Here is a 22,259-nt window from a genome sequence, read left to right as displayed (position 1 = left end):
CACTCCAACTGTGTGGCTATCTTAAAATCTCCATCAAAATTTCCTAGGTTCTATTTTTTGCTCCCCTTCTCAGCCCAGATTCCAAAATTTCATAAAGAAGCATCATCTCCTTATACTCACTTCCAATGCTGGCTAAGGATTTAAGACTTCTCTGGGTCACATCGCGGATCCCACACTAGTGTGTCTAAACCTATATCAGCTTGTGTATTTGGATCTGTTTCATAACTGGGAAGTTCTTCTCTGGATATTGGTGAAGATGGGACCTCAGTCCAACTGCTTGTCCAACAATATATCAGAACTGAAGGAAGCCCAAGGAACTAACCTGATCCACCTGAGTTCCACTCTGTCTAGAACAGGAATGCTCTGGGATGATTGCTTCTTAGGAGAGCCATTTAGGAGACACAGGAGAGTAATGAAAGTCTGCAGAGCAGACTAAGCCATTTTAAGCAACTGTATTTGAAATAACTAACAATTTCAACAGAAATTTGTGAGTAGGGAATGGAGACTTGGCTCTGGAGCTGCACATTTAGGCCGTGTTTATGTGAGTCAGGAGAAAATCTGGCTCTGAAGCTGACACACTAGCACGGTTGTGGCTGGTGCCTCTCAGAGTAATTTGGAGTGCATCCAGCAAGGATTGGCCCTCCAGTGTGGGAAGCCAGAGGCCAGCTGAAATTATTTTCCATGGGCACCACACCCCTGGATTTTCAGGGTGTCCTCACACTACTGGCTCCATTATGAAAGAGCACACCCACCATCAGATAGCAACCTGGGGGGTTCCCATCACCACTTGATTTTCCAAGTTCTGACTTCATTTTCTCCAAGGCATTCTCTACTTATTTTTCTGGTTACAAGGAACTGCAGCTGCTTTATTTGGCTATGTTTGTCCTTAAAAATGGAATATTAATTGATTTAAGAGTTTACAGCTGACTATTCATATTCAGAAAGTTTTAATTCTAGTGCTGGCTTCATAAATTATTAATTGTTTGAGTTTGAAAAAAAAATCACTCCAATTTCTCTAAATTGTACTTTCTCAGTCTAAAAAAATCTGTCCTATGTACCTTAGATTATTATAAGGATCGAGTGTCATAATGTTTTACCATTCTACAATAGGTTTCCTATCTGTGTCTGATGAAATTATATAGATTCTTTATATATCAAATATATTAATCATACATAAAAATTTTTAAGTCTGGTATTTGCCTTTAATTCTCTTTAGGTTGCTTTTAAAATATAAAAAATAATCAAGCACAACGATTATAAAAAGAATAAGATGTATAAAAAGAATATATAATGTCATAGTTTTTAAAAAATTAAAAATTACTCATAACTTCACTCACTAGTGTGTGTTTTAGAATATACACTTGTATTTTGACGATGCATATATTTGCAGATATTTGTGAAGACATACATATTTTACAACAAAATTAGAATCAGAGATACATGCTGTTTTATAAATTCCTTTTTTATTTCACAATATGTTGCAAATATGGATATGTGAGATAGTGTGTAAAATATGAAATATCTTACAAACATTCTCAATTACTGTCATTATAATAATTTATACTACAGACCCAGCAAAATTTATGTTTTCCTAGGATAATGATTAATTTTAAGACTATATTTCCATTCTTAAAAGTGTTACTTTAAAAAAAAAAAAACAGCTAAAGGCTACAGAATCCTGAGAGCTAAACAAGAGAGTATAATGTTTCCAAAAAGGACTTGCAGGTGTGAATGTGATAAAGGACTATGTCCAAAGAGTAGAAATCTAGGTATTGGAATCACATACGGATTTGAATTCTAGTTCTGTCCCTTTAAGTCTTGCTTTTCCTGTCTATTAACAAAATAAAATGTAGTTCTTACCTTAAAACAATTTTTATTTAATACTTAAAATACATAGCAAAAAATAATAAATATGTCATTAATATTACTATAATTATTACTATTTAATAATAGATATTTAAGTTCTTTTTAAAAAAATTTTAATGTTTATTTTTGAGAGAGACAGAGCGAGGGAGAGGCAGAGACACAGAGAGAGGGAGACACAGAATCCAAAGCAGGCTCCAGGCTCTGAGCTGTCAGCACAGAGCCCAAGGTGGGGCTCGAACGCATGAACTGCAAGATCATAACCTGAGCCTAAGTCAGACACTTAACTGACTGAGCCACCCAGGCACCCTAAATCATGGATATTTAAGTTCTAAAAATAGGCTTTCAAAAATACTGAGGATTTTATGGCTCTCATGGTTTAATTTAGTGATATAACCTAAAATTTGACTATCACAAAACTGTCTTCCCCCTTTACCTGGATAGAAAATTAAACCATTAAAATTTTTCCTAGTGCTAGCACAGTAAATGAAAATATATGATAAGAGATTTCAAAAAAGAGAGAGTATAGGGGCGCCTGAGTGGCTCAGTCAGTTGAGTGACCAACTCTTGATTTTGGCTCAGGTTATGATCTCACGTTCTGTGAGATTGTGCCCTATGTCGGGCTCTGCACTGACAGCATGGAGCCTGCTTGGGGATTGTCTCTCTCCTACTCTCTGCCCCTCCCCCACTTGCTCTCTCTCTCTCTGTCTCAAAATAAATAAACAGTAGATTTAAAAAAAAAGAGAGAGTATAATAATCATTGCTTCCAATAATTGTGAATGTTCAACCTTCCTATTAATTAAGGAAATTATTACAATGATAATATATAAATATTTTCAGGCATGATGTTGTTAAAAGAAAACAAACACAAGAGCCCACTGATGGTAGCTGTCCACTAAGATAAGCATTCTCATAAATTGGTGGTGGTGGCAAAAAGTGCTACAGTGTTTGGAAAGTAACCATATAGTGTATAGTAAGATAATTTAAAAACTAGTAGTAATTTACCAATAATCACAGTTCTAGAATTCCCTTCTAATAAAAAAATTGATTACAATAGGATCTTTGTCACCGATTTGGCTATTACACTTTTGTCTATGTTAGTGAAAAATAATAATACAAATACCTGAGACTAGGAGATTAAGAGACTATTAGTACATCCATTCAGTGTAATATATGGCCATTGAAATATGTTTCAAGTAACTTTCTAATAACATTTTTTAAATGCTTGTGTTGTAATGGCATGAAAAATGCAAATTTAAGGACATTTCATAGGCTGCATGTCATTTTGTTTTGTTTTTCATGCCTAAGCAGACATCAATTTGGACCTTATTTTTGCCTTCCACTAGAATAGGTATATTATCTTCACTCTTCTTCCCTTTATTTGCATCCTGACTGGATCTCCACCTCAGACACACTGATGTACCCCACCTTCTAGTGTGGCTCTAGGCCTCTGGTTACAGCCTGAGGTTTTACTCTGTTCAGGTCTACTACCCAGAAAGACTTCCTACCACCCTCCACATTCTTTCCATTTATTCCCTGACCTATTACCTCTCAACTGAAGTAAATACACCTCTTGGGAAACAACACATCCTTGTATTCCTCTCCTTTAGTTTGTGAAACCGTCAGGTTGCTGCCATGAGTGAAAAAGAGAAGATATTGATGGGGGCTAGGAACTGGAGAGAGAGAAGCATACTTGGCACCCTTATCAAAAAGTGCATATATATGAGGTGGTGAAGAGGGCTACCTTGCAAGCCTTCCATGTCTCAGATCTAAGGCCAGAGACTGGAGTTGACTAAAAGTCTCCTTCTGCTGTATTTTCCCACCTGCCGTGCACTGTGGCGTTAGTAGGGGAGGGTAGAGGTCATGATCCTTTAGATTCAACCCAGCTTCTGTGCCACAGCAGCAGATGGAATTTCCTTCTGTTCTTTGGAATGTGGTCTCCTAGTACCTGTAGTTTCTCGGGGCTTTATTCATTTAGTTTGGTTTGGTTTTAGGGTCTTTATTTATTTAGTGTTACATATCAACAAGAGCCTAATGAAATAATGGGAAAGAGCATATCATTCACTGTGTTTTAAAAGCAAATTTGGGGGCACCTGGGTGGCTCTGTCAGTTAAAGGTCCCAACTTTGGCTCAGGTCATGATCTCACAGTTTGTGAGTTCAAGCCCTACATCAGGCTCTGTGCTGACAGCTCAGAGCCTGGAGCCTGATTCAGATTCTGTGCCTCCCTCTCTCTCAAAAATAAAAAAAAAAAAAAAGATTTAAAAAAATAAGAAAAAATTAAAAATTAAAATAAGTAAAAGCATATTTGGCAGCACCATATCTAAGTAAGCATTGTTAAACAGTTGCCATTAATTGTTTAAAATACCTTAATCACAGATTTCTCTTTTAAATTAGTTCCTGAGAATATCTCATTGTAAATAGATTTTTATATTTCTTTGGAAATTCAATGCATACAACTATGTAAATAACTTGTTTATTTACATAATTAATTTTAAAAAACCTGTTTGGGGTTCTGCTACCTTTATATCCATTTCAAAAAAATTTTTTTAATGTTTATTTATTTTTGAGAGACAGAGCGTGAGAGGGGGAGGGTCAGAGAGAGAGACAGAGACAGAGAGAGACAGAATCCAAAGCAGGCTCCAGGCTCTGAGAGCCATGAGCACAGAGCCCGACGCAGGGCTGGAACTCACAAGCGGTGAGATCATGACCTGAGCTGAAGTCGGAAGCTCAACCGACTGAGCCACCCAGGTGCCCCCCTTTATATCCATTTCAAAATTTGTCTTCCTTTCCATAGATAACGATCCTAAGGAAAATGTTTAATTGAGATTTAAGAAACACGTAATATAAAAAGAGAAAAATAATTTTGTTTAATTTATGGATTTTTTAAAAAATGATGGCATCAGATGAATTTGATTAAATTGCTTCAGGGACAAAATGTCCATTGGAAATATAAGAGACATCATATTCCAGATGGAGAGAAATGCAAATGGCAGCCAATTTATGTATTAATGAAAGTTTAGGTCTATTTACTTACAGAAAGTCTAGGAGTTAGCACTGCATGCAAATCTTCAAGCCACAAAAACACTATAGAAAGATGAAACAATGAAAATGGCATGCCAAAAGGTTTCAATTAAATGTAAGGCCATGAATACTATTTAATTGGAATCTCCTTCCAGGGCCAGAAATGGGGCCTCTTGCTCTGTCAGGGTTGTGCCTTGCTGTGGCTTATGTGTGAACAGCTACATGCTGAGGGTCTTGCAGTCACTCTTTACATCAAAGCTGTAAGTCAAGCTTCTCCAGTGACTTTAAAGCAAGTTAAATAAACACCCATCAGGGAAAAGAGGAAAAGCTGTGGTTGAGAGAAACAGAGAATTTAAAACAGCAAGAAACAGCAGATACTTTAGAGAACCACTTTGTCCACCTCCATTTGGCATGGCCAAAGACATGACCTTCCCAAGTTTCTCAGAACTGTGCTGAACACAGCAATACACTGTCCAGGTCCCCCTTCAAGAATGGACTCACTGCTCAGCTAAGAGGAATGTGGTCAGTAGCAAGCCTCCAGCTGACAGAAACTTCAGGGTCAGCCTCCTCTACCTAGAACTGCTTTCTCCATGGTCATACCCATCATGGGGCAGGCTGGATCCAATGACCTAGCAAGGTGTGGGTATAAAAGTTCAGTCATTAATGTATTGCAGTATGATTCCAGATAGCCCTAATACATCAGAACCACAATAAAATAAAAAATGAAATAAAAAAGTGGGTGAAGTAGAGAATAAAATAATACCAGGTAACAGGATTAGTATCCAAAGCACATTCTATAAAGTCCTATACACTCGCTAGTAATGGGCTGTAAATTTGAGCTCAATGAGACATGTGTCCTTTGGTTCCAGGGAAAATGGCAGAATAGGAGAACCCTGAGCTCACTTCCTCCTATGGATACAACTAGGTAACACTCATATTCATGCAAATAACCCAGAAAATGGCCCAAAGACTAGAAGAATAAGCTCCACAATTAAATGTAGAGAAGAGGTCACATCAGATGGGTAGGAAGGACAGAGACTTGATAGGGAGCTAAACGGACATGTGGGCCTGTCTGTAGGAGGGAGGGAGCTGCCAGTATGGAGAGAAAAAGACTATCACACTGGGTAGCCTGCACAGGGAAGATGAATCCCCACAATATTTGGTAAAAACTAGAGGGGCCGAATTTCATGAGTTCTTACAACCAGTGACTTAAAGCTGGGAACTTTAACAATTGGTCAGCTCAGCTTTGGGAAAGAGAGGATGATAGGAAGCCAAGTCCCCACTCTTAAGGAGACAGCACAACAGCCCACAGAAATTCAGCATACAAGTATCAGTTTGAGAAATGCCTGGGACATAGGGAAGGGAGAATTCTTTACCATCCCAGAAGGACAGAGATCACTGGGAGACACCTCCAGAAACAAAGGATATGGCAGGTGCCATTACCACCTCTACTCACCCCCCTTTCAGCACAAACACACAGCCACATCAGGGAACCAGCGTGGCACCAGCATTTACTACATAACTTGCTTACACAGCACCCCACCCCATGCAGCCAGCTAACCTCAGTCCTGGCTTTGTGGGTCACCTGCCCCAGAAGACCTGAACAAACCTTGCCAACACCAAGTCTCCCAACTGCCTGCTTTGCAGGGCTTCAGTCCCAGAAGCAGCCACCAGTCACCTCCCATGGAGGACATGCACACTTTGTTAAAACTGTATACCTGCCCCCACATACTTTGCAGATGGGCCCAGCCAGCTCTGGTCTCAGTGGCAGCTGCACATCCCCTGTGGCAGAGAACCAGCTTGTAAAACTTGCAGGCACTGCACATCACACCCATACATGTTTTGCATATTGGCCTCCATTGGCTATAGCTTAGCCTCCGGCAGAGGACCACCACCACCTAGTAATAGTGTGTGCCCCACCTACTACTTTCAAGAGCAGGACACTTAGCTGACTTTCCTAACACAGAAACAAACACAGAGAGCTGGACAAAATGATGAGACAGAGGAATATGTCCCAAATGAAAGAACAGGACAAAATTATAGCAAGAGACCTAAGCAAAACAGAGATAAGTAATATGCCTAATAGAGAATTTAGAGTAATGATCATAAAGATACTCAATGGAGTTAAGAGTGGAGAACATTAGTGAGACCCTTCACAAACAGATTTTAAAAAGAATCATTCAGAGATGAAGAACACAATTGAAATTAAAAATACAGGGGCGCCTGGGTGGCTCGGTCGGTTAAGCGTCCGACTTCAGCTCAGGTCACGATCTCGCGGTCCGCGAGTTCGAGCCCCGCGTCGGGCTCTGGGCTGATGGCTCAGAGCCTGGAGCCTGCTTCCGATTCTGTGTCTCCCTCTCTCTCTGCCCCTCCCCCGTTCATGCTGTGTCTCTCTCTGTCTCAAAAATAAATAAATGTTAAAAAAAAATTTTTTTAATTAAAAAAAAATACACAAAATGGAATAAACAGCAGGTCAGAGGAAGCAGAAGAACAAATCAGCAGCCTGGAGAATACAGTAATGGAAACTAATCAAACTGAACAGGTAAGAGAAAAAAAGAATTATGCAAAATGAGAATAGACTTAGGGAACTCAGTGACTCCATCTACTAATAACATTTGCATTAAAGTGATCTCAGAAGAAGAGAGAGAAAAGGAGGCAGAAAATTTATTTGAAGAAATAATAACTGAAAATTTTCCTCATCTGGCAAAGGAAACAAAAATTCAGATCCAGGAGGCACCGAGATACCCCAACAAAATTAACTCAAGGAGGTCCACAAAAAGACACATAATAATTAAAAAATCTAAAAAATAGTGGTAAAGAGAGAATTTTAAAAGCAGCAAGAGAAAAGAAAATAATTACATACATGGGAAACCCCATAAGGCTATCAGTGGATTTTTCACCAGAAACTTTGCAGTCCAGAAGGGAATGGCATGATATATTCAAATTGCTGAAAGGAAGAAAACTGCAGCCAAGAATACTCTATCAGCAAGGCTAACTATCATTCAGAATAGAAGAGATAACAAGTTTCCCAAAAAAATGAAAGTAAAAGGAATTCATCACACTAAACCAGCCCTATAAGAAATGTTGATGGGGACTCTTTGCATGGAAAGGAAAGACCATAAGTAAAAGTAAGCAAAGTAGGAAGTGCAAAACCAGTAAAAATAAGTTTATCTATAAAAATCAGTCAAGGGACTCACAAAATAAAAAGATGTAAAGTATGACACCACATAACTAAAATGTGGGGAGGGGAGGAGTAAAGAATGGGCTCAAACTTAAGTGACCATCAACTTAATATAGACTGCTATATGCCTAAGATGTTATATACAAAACAAATGGTAACCACAAATCAAAAACCAGTAATATATATTCAAGAAAATAAAGAGAAAGGAAAGCCAACTTATGGTGAGAGAAGGCAGCAAGAAAGGAACAGAGAAGATCTACAAAAACAATCACAAAACAAATAACAAAATGGCAATAAATACATACCTATGAATAATTACTTTGAATATAAATGGACTAAATACTCCAATCCAATCAAAAGACATAGGGGGACAGAATGGATAAAAAAAAAAAAAAGACCCACCTATATGCTGCCTATAACAGATTCATTTCAGACCTAAAGATACATGCAGATTGAAAGTGAGGGGGTAGAGAAATATTTACCATACAAATGGATGTGAAAAGAAAGCCAGGATAGCAATACTTAGATAAGGTAGACTTTAAAACAAAGATTGTAACAAGAGACAAAGAATGACATTACATAATCATTAAGAGGGCATTCCAACAGAAGACATAATAATTGTAAATATGCGTTCAACATGGAAATACCCCAATATTAAAGCAGTTAATAACAAACAAAGGAACTAATCAATGGTAATACAATAATAGTAGGGGACTTTAACACCTCACTGATATCAATGGACAGATCATCCAAACAGAAGATCTACAAGTAAAACATGCAGTGTGTGAATGACACACTGGACCAGATGGATTTAACAGATATATTCAGAACATTCCATCCTAAAAGAACAGAATACACATTATTTTCAAGTGCACATGGAACATTCTCCAGAATAGATCACATGTTAGCCCACAAAACAAGTCTTAACAAATTCAAAAAGATCGAAGTCATGCCATTCATCTTTTCTGACTATAACACAATGAAACTATAAATCAACCACAAGAAAACTTTTGGAAAGACCACAAAATACATGGAGGTTAAATAACATGCTACAAACAATAAATGTGTCAATTAAGATATCGAAGAAGAAATAAATGCTTGGGGGACAACTGAAAATGAAAATACAATGGTCCAAAATCTTTGGGACACAGCAAAAGCAGTTCTAAAAGTTTATAGCAATACAGGCCCACTTCAAGAAGCAAGAAAAGCCCTAAATAATAACCTAAACTTACACCTAAAGGAGTTAGAAAAAGGAGAACAAATAAAATGTAAAACCAACAAAAGAAAGGAAATAATAAAGATTAGAGCAGAAATAAATGATATAAAAACTTAAAAAAGTCAATGAAACCAGAAGCTGGTTCTTTGAAAAGATCAACAAAATTGGTAAACTTCTAGTCAGGTCCATCAAGAAGAGAGAGAGAGAGAGAGAGAGAGGACTCAAACAAAATTAGAAATTAAAGAGGGGAAATAACAACCAACATCTCAAAAATATAATGCATCTTAAAAGAATATTATGAAAAAGTATATTCCAACAAACTGGACAACCTAGAAGAAATGGATAAATTCCTGTAAACATATAACCTACCAAAACTGAAGCAGGAAGAAATAGAAAATTTGAACAGACTGATTACCAGAAAGGAAACTGAATTAGTAATCAAAAAACTCCAAACAGAAGTCCAGAACAAGATGGCTTCACAAGGGAATTCTACCAAACATTTAAAAAACAGTACTTGGGGCTCCTGGGTGGTTCGGTCAATTAAGTGTTTGACTCTTGATTTTGGCTCAGGTTATGAATCATTCTTACAGTTCGTGAGATCAAGCCCTGTATCAGGCCTGCACTGACAGCATGGAGCCTGCTTAGGATTTTCTCTCTCCCTCTCTCTCTGCCCCTCCCTCATTTGTGCTCTCTTTCTCTCTTAAAATAAATAAAAATTCAATTAAAAAAAATAGTTCTCAAACTTTTCCATAAAACAGAAGAGGAAGGAAAACTTCCAAATTCATTCTATGAGGTCAGCGTTATCCTGATTCCAAAACCAGATAACCATGCCACAAAAAAAGAGAACCACAGGTCAATATCTTTAATGAACGTAGATGCAAAAATCCCCAACAAGATGTTAGCAAATTGAATCCAACAATATATTTTAAAAAATCATTCACCACAATCAAGTGGAATTTATTCAAGGGATGCAATAGTGGTTCAACATTCGTTAATCAACCAATGTGATACGTCACATCAATTAAGAGAAAGGATAAAAACCATACAGTCATACGGTTTTTCAATAAATGCAGAAAAAAAACATTTGACAAAGTATTAATTCCATTCATGATAAAAACACTCAACAAAGTAGGTTTGGAGGAAATATACCTCAACATAATAAAGACCATACATGAGGGGTGCCTGGGTGGCTCAGTCGGTTAAGCATCTGACTTCAGCTGAGGTCATGATCTCATGATTCGTGGGTTTGAGCCCTGCATTGGGCTCTGTGCTGACAGCTCAGAGTCTGGGGCCTGCTTCAGATTCTGTGTCTCCCTCTCTCTTCCCCTCCCCCGCTCAAGCTCTCTCTCTCTCTCTCTCTCTCTCTCTCTCTCTCTCACTCTCTCTCTCTCCCTCTCTCAAAAATGAATAAACATTAAAAGAATTTTTTTTTAAATAAAAGCCATACATGAAAAACTCACAGCGAACACCATACTCAACAGGGAAAAACTAAGAGCTTTTCCCCTAAGGTCAGGAACAAGACAGGATGGCCACTCTCACCACTTTTATTCAACACAGAAGTGGAAGTCCCAGCCACAGCACTCAGACAAGAGTAAGTAATGAAAGGCATCCAAACTAGTAAGGAAGAAGTAAAACTTACACTATTTGCAGATGACATGATACTATATATAGAAAACCTCAAAGACTCCATCAAAAAACTACTAGAACTGATACAGGAATTCAGTGAGTTTGCAGGAATGTATAGAAAACAATGTATAGAAATTCACTGCATTTCCATACACTATTCATGAAGCAACAGAAGGAGAAATTAAGAAAACAATCCTTTACAATTGCACCAAAAATAATAAAATACCTAAGAATAAACTTAACCAAGGAAGTGAAAGACCTGTACTCTGAAAACTATGAATCACGGCTGAAACAAATGTAAGATGACACAAATAAAGACATTCCATGCTCATGTATTGAAAGAAAAAATATTGTTAAAATGCCCATACTACCCAAAGCAATCTACAGATTTAATGCAATCCCTATCAAAATACCATCAGCATTTTTTCCAGAACTAGAACAAACAATTCTGAAATTTGTATGGAACCACAAAAGACCCCAACGAGCTGAAGCAATCTTGAAAAAGAAAAACAAATTTGGAGGTATCACAAGTCTAGATTTCAAGTTATATTACAAAGCTGTAGCAATCAAAACAGTATGGAACTGGCACAAAAATAAATACATAGATCAATAGAATGGAATAGAGAGTCCAGAAATAAACCCACAATTATATGGTCAATTAATCTTCGAGAAAAGAGGCAAGGATATACCATGGGAAAAAGACAGCCTCTTCAGCAAATGGTGTTGGGAAAACTGGGCAGCAATATGCAAAAGAATGAAACTGGACCATTTTTTTATACCATACACAAAAATAAGCTCAAAATGGATTAAGGACCTGGTTAAATGTGAGACCTGAAACCATAAAAATCCTAGAAGAGAGCACAGGCAGTAATCTCTCTGACATTGGCCATAACAAAATCTTTCTAGATATGTCCCCTGAGGCAAGGGAAACAAAAGCAAAAATAAACTGATGGGACTATTTCAAAATATAAAACTTTTGTACCACAGAGGAAATAACCAAGAAAACTAAAACACAACCTACTGAGCAGGAGAAGATATTTTTAAAAGACATATCCAATAAAGGATTAGTGTCCAGGATATATAAAGAACTTAAATAATTCAACACCAAAAAAGCAAATAATCCAGTTAAAACATACAGATGGCAAACAGACACATGAAAAGATGCTCATTATCAGGGAAATGCAAATCAAAACTACAACAAAACATAACCTCACACGTGTCAGAATGACTAAAATCAAAAACACAAGACACAAGTATTGGCAAGGATGTGGAGACAAAGGAACACTTGCACACTGTTGATGGGAATGCAAAATGGTGGAACCACTGTGGAAGATAGTATTTAGGTTCCTCAAAAAATTATAAATAGAATTACCATATGATCCAGTAATTGCACTACTGGTTATCTACCCAAAGAACACGAAAACAATAAGTTGAGGGGTTTATGCAACCCTGTATCTATTGCAGCATTATTTATAATAGCTGAATTATGGAAGCAACCCAAGTATCTACCAATAGATGAATGGAAAAGAAGATGTGATAGATAGATGACAGATAGTAAATAGTTACATAGATAATGGAATATATATAATATATAGATATATAATAGAATAGAATATTATTCAGCCATTAAAAAAGAATGAAATCCTGCCATTTGCAGCAATATGGATGGATCTGGAGAGCAAAATGCTAGGTGAAATAAGCCAAAGAAAGAAAAATACCATATTTCACTCATATGTGGAATTTAAGAAATTAAAAAAAAAAAAACAGCAGCAAAGGGGGAAATAAGAGAAAGAGACAAAACAAAACAAAACCAAAAATAAAAAACAAACAAAACAAAAAAAATCCAGACCCTTAACTATAGAAAACCGATGGTTACTAGAAGAGAGGTGGGTGGGGTGATGGGTGAAATAGGTGACGGAGATTAAGAGTACACCTATCATGACGAACTCTGAGTCATGTAGAGAATTGCTGAAGCACTATATTGTACACTTGGAGCTAATATAACACTGTGAGTTAACCACACTGCAATTTAAAAAATCTTAAAAAAAATAAGAAAGAAATGTACCCTCTGAATTAGTAATGAATGAGTGAGTGAAGAATTAAGTAATAAATGTAAGTACTACAATAATTACTAAGGAATGCAAAAGTATTTGAAAATATGAAAAGACAAATCATGATTTGGGTTGTAAAGATAATAATGCAAATATCCTTCCCAAAATAACTAATAACTTTAATGTAATTCTAAATTCCCAAGGGTTTAGAAAATTGACAAAAATATTCTGAAGTTCACCTGAATGAAAAAAGAGACAGGAATACCTACAAATTTTTTTAATCCAGAATAAAACAAGGGAATTGCACTACCAGAGTAAAACATGTAATGAAATAATATTAACAGCAATGTGAGAGACGGGCAGGAAAAAAGGCCCGATGATATCAATCCCATAAATGATAAGAGACAGAAACGGACCCAAGGATAACATTTGAATTTAGTATAAAAAGCATTCATTGGGGCGCCTGGGTGGCTCAGTCGGTTAAGCGTCCGACTTCAGCTCAGGTCACGATCTCGCGGTCCGCGAGTTCGAGCCCCGCATCGGGCTCTGGGCTGATGGCTCAGAGCCTGGAGCCTGCTTCCCATTCTGTGTCTCCCTCTCTCTCTGCCCCTGCCCCGTTCATGCTCTGTCTCTCTCTGTCTCAAAAATAAATCAACGTTAAAAAAAAATTAAAAAAAGAAAAAGCATTCATTGCTTCTCATGATTCTGAAATTTTGGTATGTCTCTGAATAGGCAGTTTATTTCCACCTCATATTGTGTGGACTACAGCACCTCAGCTGGGGCTGGATGTTCCAAGATGGCTTTTACCATGTGTCTGGTGCTTCATCTGGGGTGGCAGGATTGGACTGAGACTGGCTAGGCCTTCCTCCCTGTCCCCCACCCACCTCCCTTCCTCTCTTCTCTCTCTGTCTCCCACACACTCATCTCTCTCCCTCCCCCACCATCAATATCTCTCCCCCTGGATTCTGTTGGTAATCTAGTGTGAGTTTCTTTACACAGCGGCTGATAATGTCAAGAGAACCGGAACCCAAGCTGTCTGGTCTTCAAAGGCCTACAGGTAGCTCAGCACAACCAAAGCTGCTTCTATTGGCCAAAGCAAGGCACACCAGCCCAAGTTCAAAAAACGGTGAATAGACTAATTCTTGACTGGAGGACTTTCATGTGTATACATTGTCCCATTGCTCATGTCTACTTCTGCAGACAACCTGCCAGAATAAATTTGTTATTATTATGAAATATGTATGTACACACACACTCACACACACTCATACACCGAGTGTTTACTTGGGCCCATTTGGTTTTGCAGACTAACTCTATCAAATATTCTCTTCCAAAAGATGGAAAAATAAGGAATGCTCCCCAATTCACTTTGTATTGCTTATATAACCTTGATTCCAAGGTATAAGGAGGTACTACTGCAAGAAAGGAGAATTGGCCAGTCTTATTTAAAAATATAAATCAAAAAGTACCTAGATAAAATATTATCAAATTGAATCCAGCAGTGTATAAAATAAATAATACATGGTGTTCAATTGCAGATGGGTTCACATCTGAAAAGCTAATTAGTTTAATCTAAACACTTTCACAAAATAGAATAGGAAAGAAATGAACATATCAATGAATGAGGGAAGTTATTTTTTATTATTCAAAAATAATTCGTGACTTTAAAGAACTCCTAGCAAATAAAAGTAAAAGTGAGCTTCCTTAACCTGATAAACAGAATCTACTGAAAACCTATAACAATAACCCTGAATGGTAAGAAGTTAGCATTGCTTCAAAGACAGGAACACGATAAGGGTACTCACAATCAATACTTCCATTCAACATTGTACCAGATGCCCTAGCCAGAGGGGTAAGGAAAGAAGAAAAGATAAGTGGCATACAGGTTGGAGAGGAAGAAACAAAACAATTATTTCCTGATGATATTTTTTAACATTCAGAAACTCCAAGAAACTCTTCACGTAAACTACCAGAGCAAACAACACAATTTAGCTAAATTGTTGTATAAAAGGTCGATATATAAAATCAGTGCATTCTCCTACATTAATAATCCAATAAAGCTGGTATGGGTTATTCAAAAAAATAACATTAAAATTAGCTATTATAAATTTAAAACAAAGCATATCTTGATCCCAAGGAAATCCTGTGAATTAATATTAATTTTTTTAAATATTTGTTAATGTCTATTTATTTTTGAGAGAGAGAGAGAGAATGAGCAGGGGAGGGGCTGAAAAAGAAGGACACACAGAATCTGAAGCAGGCTTCAGGCTCCAGAGCTGTCAGCACAGAGCCTGACACAGGGCTCAAATCCATGAACCACGAGCCCATGACCTGGGCTGAAGTTGGATGCTCAACCAACTAAGCCACCCAGCCACCCCAATATTAATGTTTTAATGAAGCTTTTGGAATATCAGAAATTATAGATGAATGTCTAAGTAAATGGAAAGAGATTTTCCAAGTGTAAAGGCCATGAAAGATTCATAAAGCAAATAACTGATAAATTAGACTCCATAAAGCATGTTAAATGATATAAAAACTATCATAACACTTAAGTGATGTACTGGAAAAACAACCACAAATAAGGCAAAAAGTTGATACCCTTAATATGCAAAGCATACTTCTAAGTCTTAAAAGCCATTGGAAAAACACTACTGCTCCCAATAAAAATAGTAGCAAAGAAAATTTGTGTAAGAAAATATCACTTATAATCATGTGAATAAAGGCTAGTCTTACCATAATAAAATAATTGCTTATTAAAATAACAGTGATGTGTTACTTTTTCACCAACAAATGGAAAATAACACAAGGAAAATGCAATTTGTGTGCTATGAGACAAGTCTTTTCCCACATTGCCATTAGGAGTTGAAGATACACAACCGTACTCTGGGCTGTATTTACAGAGCACAATATAACATACTATGTCTGACTCACTATCCAGGTCCATTTATATACCTATTTATATACCCATTATCTATTTACATACCCCAGAAAATAATTATATATTTATATACTTTATACTTTTTTTTTTACAGAGAGAGAGAGAGAGACAGAGACAGAGAAAGAGAGAGAGAGAGAGAGAGAGAGACAGTGTGCGAGTGGGGGAGAGAGGCAGAGGGAGAAAAAGAGAAAATCTTAAGGAGACCCCGTGCTCGGTGCAGAGCCTGATGCCACAATCCTAGGATCATGACCTGAGCCAAAATCAAGAATTGGACACTCAACCAACTGAGCCACTGAGGTGCCCCCATACTTTATACATTTTTAATATATATATTTATTCATATATTTTATACATTATTATATTTAATATATCTATATTATGGAATTATGTGTGAATGTATATATATGTATATATATGTATGTACAAAATTGTTCATGATATGACTTGAACTATAGAAAAACTGAATATGAAATACCAAATGATTAAATAAATTATGGCTCACCGGTAATTGATTTCAAATTTTGATATGCTTGGGAACTCTTCTTTAAGGAGAATTTTGTGCAGAAGCCCAGTATCTAAAGTAGTTCATTGTGAACCTGTTTGAAAAGTGCAAGGGAAGCCATGGAATCCATTGGGCTTGCTTCTCCCAATTCTTGCTTCTCCCAAGCCCTGTGGTGGCCCTTAAGATACCTCTATGAATCCCCAAGACTACATGGAAAACTGAGAAGAAAAGACACCACTATACAATATTATAAGACTACTGAATTCATACTTCAAAAAATTTGTAATGATGAGAGCAAAGGCTCATAATATATCACATAAAATTAATATACACAAAACTTCATTTTATATGATCACAACTAGATAAATATATGTATGTAAATATCTGGTGATTCTTTCTATTTTCTTCTTTAAAGTTATCCATAATTTTCAGCTTTCATACCAAAACCATGAATTCCTTTCATTATTAGGGGGAAATGGAAAATTATTAACAAACATGTGTAGTTTGCATTCAGGCCCTCTAGTTCATGCTAGAATTATTATATGCATCTGTAGAAAAAAAAACTTGGAATTTTTAAGAAAGTTTTATTAGAAACAGCTAAAGAGCTCTCCAATAATCTACCTCTGGGACATTTATCTTCGGTGTTATTTGGAGCACATCTGAAATCAATTAGAGCCCCCCAACTGGCTTCAGGAGGCTGTGTGTGCCTCTAGCCATCTCCACAGCAAATTGCCTCAGCCGTGGTCAAAGTCAAAATTTCTCAGTTGCCTTGGTTGACCTAGAAATGTTTTATGTAATTTGCCATTATCTGGAAGGGAAACAGTTGTTAGAAAATAAATCTTTTCTGACTTTGTCTTGTTAAAGGGGTGCCAAGAAATGTTCTTCATCATTCGGACATACCAGAAGAAAAATAAGAAATATTCAGTAAAATAAATGGAATCTCCAAAGTAAATCCAAAGAAAAATCACTGTTAATCTATCTCTAGAGATACAAAGTATAGAGTGATTTGCTTTTTAATCTTTGAATGCCAGAAATAGCGTATCTATAAGGACTGAATACGGAAATAAGAGGCAGAATTTTTATTTTTCTTTCCTTCCTCCATTCAGTACGTACTTACCAAAAAAAAAAAAATCTATAATAAGAAGGTAGTGTACTCGGGGCTGGGAATAGAAATTCATACATAGTAGAGGAGAGGATGGAGGCAGAAATATCCAGTGCTTCCACTAACTCATGTAGCTTTACGCTGATGATCACTAATCTCAAATGGTCCCTTAGAGCCTCCAGGTGATTCAACTGTATTTAAGTAAGTAGCTCATTCACTTGCCTACTCTACACGGTTAGTTTGTACCTTTTTCTGTGTCCTCACATGTCCGACGCTTCCTCCCCTTCTCTCTCGGATGCTGAGACTGCTTGCTTGTTCACTGAGAAAACAGAAGCAACAGGAAAAGATTTTGATGTACTCCCCACCATGTCTGCTGACATATGGGCATGTGTGCCCTGATCCTCCATCATCCCTCCTGTGGCTGTGGATAAACTCATGGCCTCCGAGCTGAGACCAAGCCCTCCACTTGTGTGGGAGATTTCATCCCTCTCACCAACTCAAGAACACGACTTCAGCAATTGTTTCCTCTCTCCCCTGCTTCTTCAGTTTCCCTCTGTCTGCTGAGTCGTTCACAACAGCACACAAAAATGCTAGATCTTAAAATAACACCCTCACTTGACCCCACATTCCCTCCCAGCTACCACAATACATCTCTGCCTTACCCCACTGCAAAAATTCTATGAAATGTTGACTATACAGAGTGTCTCAAATCCCACTCTTCCCATTCTCTCTCGAATGCATTCCTGTTAGGCTTTCTTCCCAAGCACTCCACTGAAACAGCTTTCGTAAATATCCTCTGACCTGTCTCCCTCTCTCACACCCTGTCCTCAATCTCCCTTGTGCCCCACCACCATTTGACATACCATATAATCACTCACTTGTTTGTTGCCTGTTGTCCCCAACTGATCTATAGCTTCCAGGAACTCTACCCTAAGGGCCCAGAACATCGCCTGGCACATAGCAAATATTCAATAAATTTTTGTTAAATGGATCAGTGGGATAAATAAATGACCATGCCTAAGATGATGCAATTATCCAGTTAGGGAGCAGATATTTAAAGTCAGCTATACCTGACTTTCAAATCACGTACCCCAGAGCCTCATGCCACAACCTGTGCCTCTGATGAGGTGATTGAAATAGATGGCAGTATCATTAGTGAAGTAGGGTCTATAATAGAAGGGAGATTTGCCATGGAGACTTGTGAAATCATTTAATAGTTGGCAAAATAAGCATAACATTAGAGAAATTGCCTACTTACTCAGAGGTGAGTAATCTGGCAATCTCATATATCTACTACACAATCCAGAATGAGAAATGGAACAACCACAGCCTCTAAATGACCCAAGCAGATGTCACAAAACCCAAACTTACACACAAGAAGCTTAGTGGGTTCTCTCAGAGCCACAAGTTTAGGGTTAGGTATTCCAACCACAGAAGCTTAAAAGCGACCAACGGTGAGGTACTAGAGAGAGCATACTCCCACATAGACACACACACAATTTCCAGAAGCCTTTACAAGAACATAAATGACCTAGTCTGGTTTTGTTCAGCCTTACCACAGCCCTTCACACCTCCAGAGCCCTTCACGCCTCAGCTGTGATTCTCCTGCAAGATGTCTGAATACAGGGCAGCATAAGACACGTGTTTAGAACAATGATCGGAGGTTGGGAGGATACGACTGAGTTGCATTCAGTACCTTTTTTGACAAAGTAGATAAGGAACTCATACATTCTAGAGATATCCACAGAATCTGGCTGCAAGTTTTTAAAGCCTGCAATTGAAGAGGTAAAATTTCTGGAGAAACAAACAAGAAAATCTATTTAATAGAAGAGCCCGACCCCCATTTATGCTAAACAAATGGGACATTGGTATCCTTCTCCAAAGGGTAAAAAAGAGAATCAAAGTGAATTTTAGTAGATACACGGATTTAATTTTTATTTTCAATTTGTGTTTGAGTCATGCCAAAGGTATATGAGAGGTGATAAATACGGCACAACTTGCATCATGAGAGTAATATCTGATATCAACAATCCAAGACAAGTTGGTACCCACCGGTCCAGGGAATGGGAAGTTGCTGACTTAATAGTTCTATGACCTTCTATAGAGTGATGATAGTCTTATTTGTGGCCAACTAAGTATACTTTTTCCAAGTAAGAGATTTGTTTTTCTAAGATTAGCAGTATAATGTCCTTAAAACCGGAAATAAATTAGCAGTACCAAAGAAAACTCCAAAAATCAGGCTTTTAACTCTGCAGGCTTGAAAAGAAAGAGAAATAAGAGCTTAATATTAAAATTTTCAAATTTTTTCCACCCTCATTAGCACTTCTGGTCTCAGATTTCACTGCTGGCATTACCGGTGGTGTATAGAAGCTTGTTTTTGTCACATATGTGAAGATTTATTTAACGTGAAAGCCCTCCCCAGTTCATGCAGATTGAAACCATAACTAAACACCTTGTCACATGTTTCCTATTGTGAATAGGCACATATAGCTTTCCAAAGAATAATTATTATTCCAGTGTGCAGATTTTACCCAGACTTTCAAAAGGTAGATTATAGATCTTGAGAAACTAAAAAACTTATTTATGATTTTTAATCAGAAAAAGACTGTGTTCAAAATAAGACATGAAAAACAATTCATTCTCTGGAAAATAGAAAAATAAAGCTTTGGAAAACTAATTTCCCACTAATTTCCCCCTTTTTCTGAGCCAGATTCAAAAAGCTATGGTAAAAAAATATATATTACATGAGAAAAAAAACCCTTCTTTTCCTGTATTCGGTAATTCAAATATCATATGAGATACTTTAAAGATTGAATTTTTGCTTTGGGGGGAATGGAATGGTTTCCTAAATGCCATCGGGACCCTCACTCTGCCTTGTGGCCAAATCTTTTTAAAGTCCCTACAATCTGATATCCAAACATATAACATTGAAGGCAATATAACAAAGGAATTAAGACTGCAGGCTCTCAAATCAGAGACTTGAGTTTGAATTCTCCATTCTACTTATTATCCTTCCTATCCTTGAGCTATTTACTTCTCTGAGCCTCTGGTTTCTCATCTGCAAAATGGGATAAAAGTATGGCCTGTTTCATACTTTCAGAAAGTATCAAAAAACAATACACAGAAACCACCTACCATGGGGTAAATGCTCAAGCACTGATTTCAATTATGAATGTGATTGTGATCATGATAAGTAGCATCGATTGCTGTAAGTCTGGTTTCCCTTTAACACCACTCGCCTGCCTGGCGCATAGGTACATAATACCTTCTTAAATATTTTGTGATAGACTGCTGGAAAGAGGAGTTTGAACCTGGATCCATGCTCTTAAAATTCAAGAAATGTAATGACTCTTCTCTATTTCATTTCACCTACTCTCATTATTCCATCCACTTTCTTCCCTACTTTCAGAAACATCTAGAGAAGAATGAGAAAACTTGGCTACAAACAGGAGAGTGTTTTGGAGGATTTGGATGTTGGGGAGCACGAGGCTTGCTTTGGGAGAGTTGAAACGGGGTAACGTAAAATAAAATATGAAGAACAGCCATCCCTAGTGAGAAGAAAACACTATCAAATCCTGATTTGTGTATATGTCCATCATTGGTATGATTACTGAAAAGCCAGTCTAGTAGCTAGTTTTTGCCCCCGTGCTCTGTAATTGTGCCTTGAGCCTTTTCTGCCTCTTTAAGATAAACCCCCTTCATGTGCAGCTGCATTTAAAAAGTACCAATGAACAACTCAATTAACCCAGTAAATTATGAACCATTCAGTAATGACAGTAAAGAAGGTGCCAGCAACATTACTGAAAGACTGACAAGGGGTGTTCGGGTAAGTTCAGTGGACCTGGACTGCTTTGTAGTCCTCACCCAAATCCTATCCAAAAAGGAAAGCTCAGTCCATTGTGTTTGCATACAGGGCTTGGTGAGCATGCTTTGTCAATTATTATCAATGACTGACCATGACATTAGAAAATGTTATTTCTTCCAACGCCTCCCCATCCCCCACATAACTATGCCCTTTCACCTCTGTTTTTCTTCTTCTTCTTCTTCTTCTTCTTCTTCTTCTTCTTCTTCTTCTTCTTCTTCTTCTTTCTTCTTCTTCTTTTACTTCAGGATTTATAAAATCCTTTGAAACATGTTGTTTCCAGATGTAGGTCCCAAGTGCCCTGTCATTTACTTCCTGTCCAAGCACAGAGCAGATGGAATTACACAAGGTTGGCCGCATGATTCCACCCTCCAATGCCTTCATTAAACTTCAGGATTTTAAAAGAGTCTGCCCAGTTACTGGCAGGGACCTTTCCATACTTCCACCCCCAAAGCTGTAAATTACTACCTCATTAAACTCAATTGTAAATGATTAGGTGTCTGGAATGTACTTTCCTTTCCCTGCAGCCTCCTTGGGGTAATTACTGCATCACAGGCCTCCCTACTTAACTTAGCACATTATTCAAGCAGTGCAATGTTTGAGTAGCTCAATGAGGGAGGAGGTTTTATTTCTGTGAAGGTATTATAACTCTATCTTTCGGTTCCAAAAGCAGATTTGTGATCTTTCAGTTCCCATTGAGTAATCTCTCTTTTAACAAGAGAAAGCTGTACTCAACCGGCCTTTTTCAAGAATTCATCTTTCTTTCTACCACACAGGCAGTTGGAACTACAGCACTTTTGTTTTTTCTGAGAATCAGTGAGATAATTTAACATTTTTAAAAGGCTGCTGTTGCTGCCATTAATTTCTATAGGTAAAGAGCGCCTGGGAAATGTTTA

The 22,259-nt window shown here is 37.5% G+C and overlaps 1 protein-coding gene across 1 annotated transcript in view; it reads right to left on the bottom strand.

Moving 5' to 3' along the window:
- The window catches only part of LPAR1 (lysophosphatidic acid receptor 1), a 279,363-nt gene that overhangs the window by 218,117 nt on the left and 38,987 nt on the right, over positions 1 to 22,259 (bottom strand). Inside the window, exons 3-4 of the mRNA XM_053204809.1 lie at positions 21,523 to 21,678; positions 17,748 to 17,820 (exon numbers count right to left, since the gene is read on the bottom strand). The gene's annotated coding sequence lies outside the window, so the exon portion shown is untranslated. The remainder of the gene's footprint in view (positions 1 to 17,747; positions 17,821 to 21,522; positions 21,679 to 22,259) is intronic.

This window comes from Acinonyx jubatus, chromosome D4, assembly GCF_027475565.1.
Source record: "Acinonyx jubatus isolate Ajub_Pintada_27869175 chromosome D4, VMU_Ajub_asm_v1.0, whole genome shotgun sequence".
NCBI lineage: Eukaryota > Metazoa > Chordata > Mammalia > Carnivora > Felidae > Acinonyx > Acinonyx jubatus.
The sequence above is the reverse complement of the archived record's forward strand: the minus strand, read 5'-3'. Positions and strand labels throughout refer to the sequence as shown.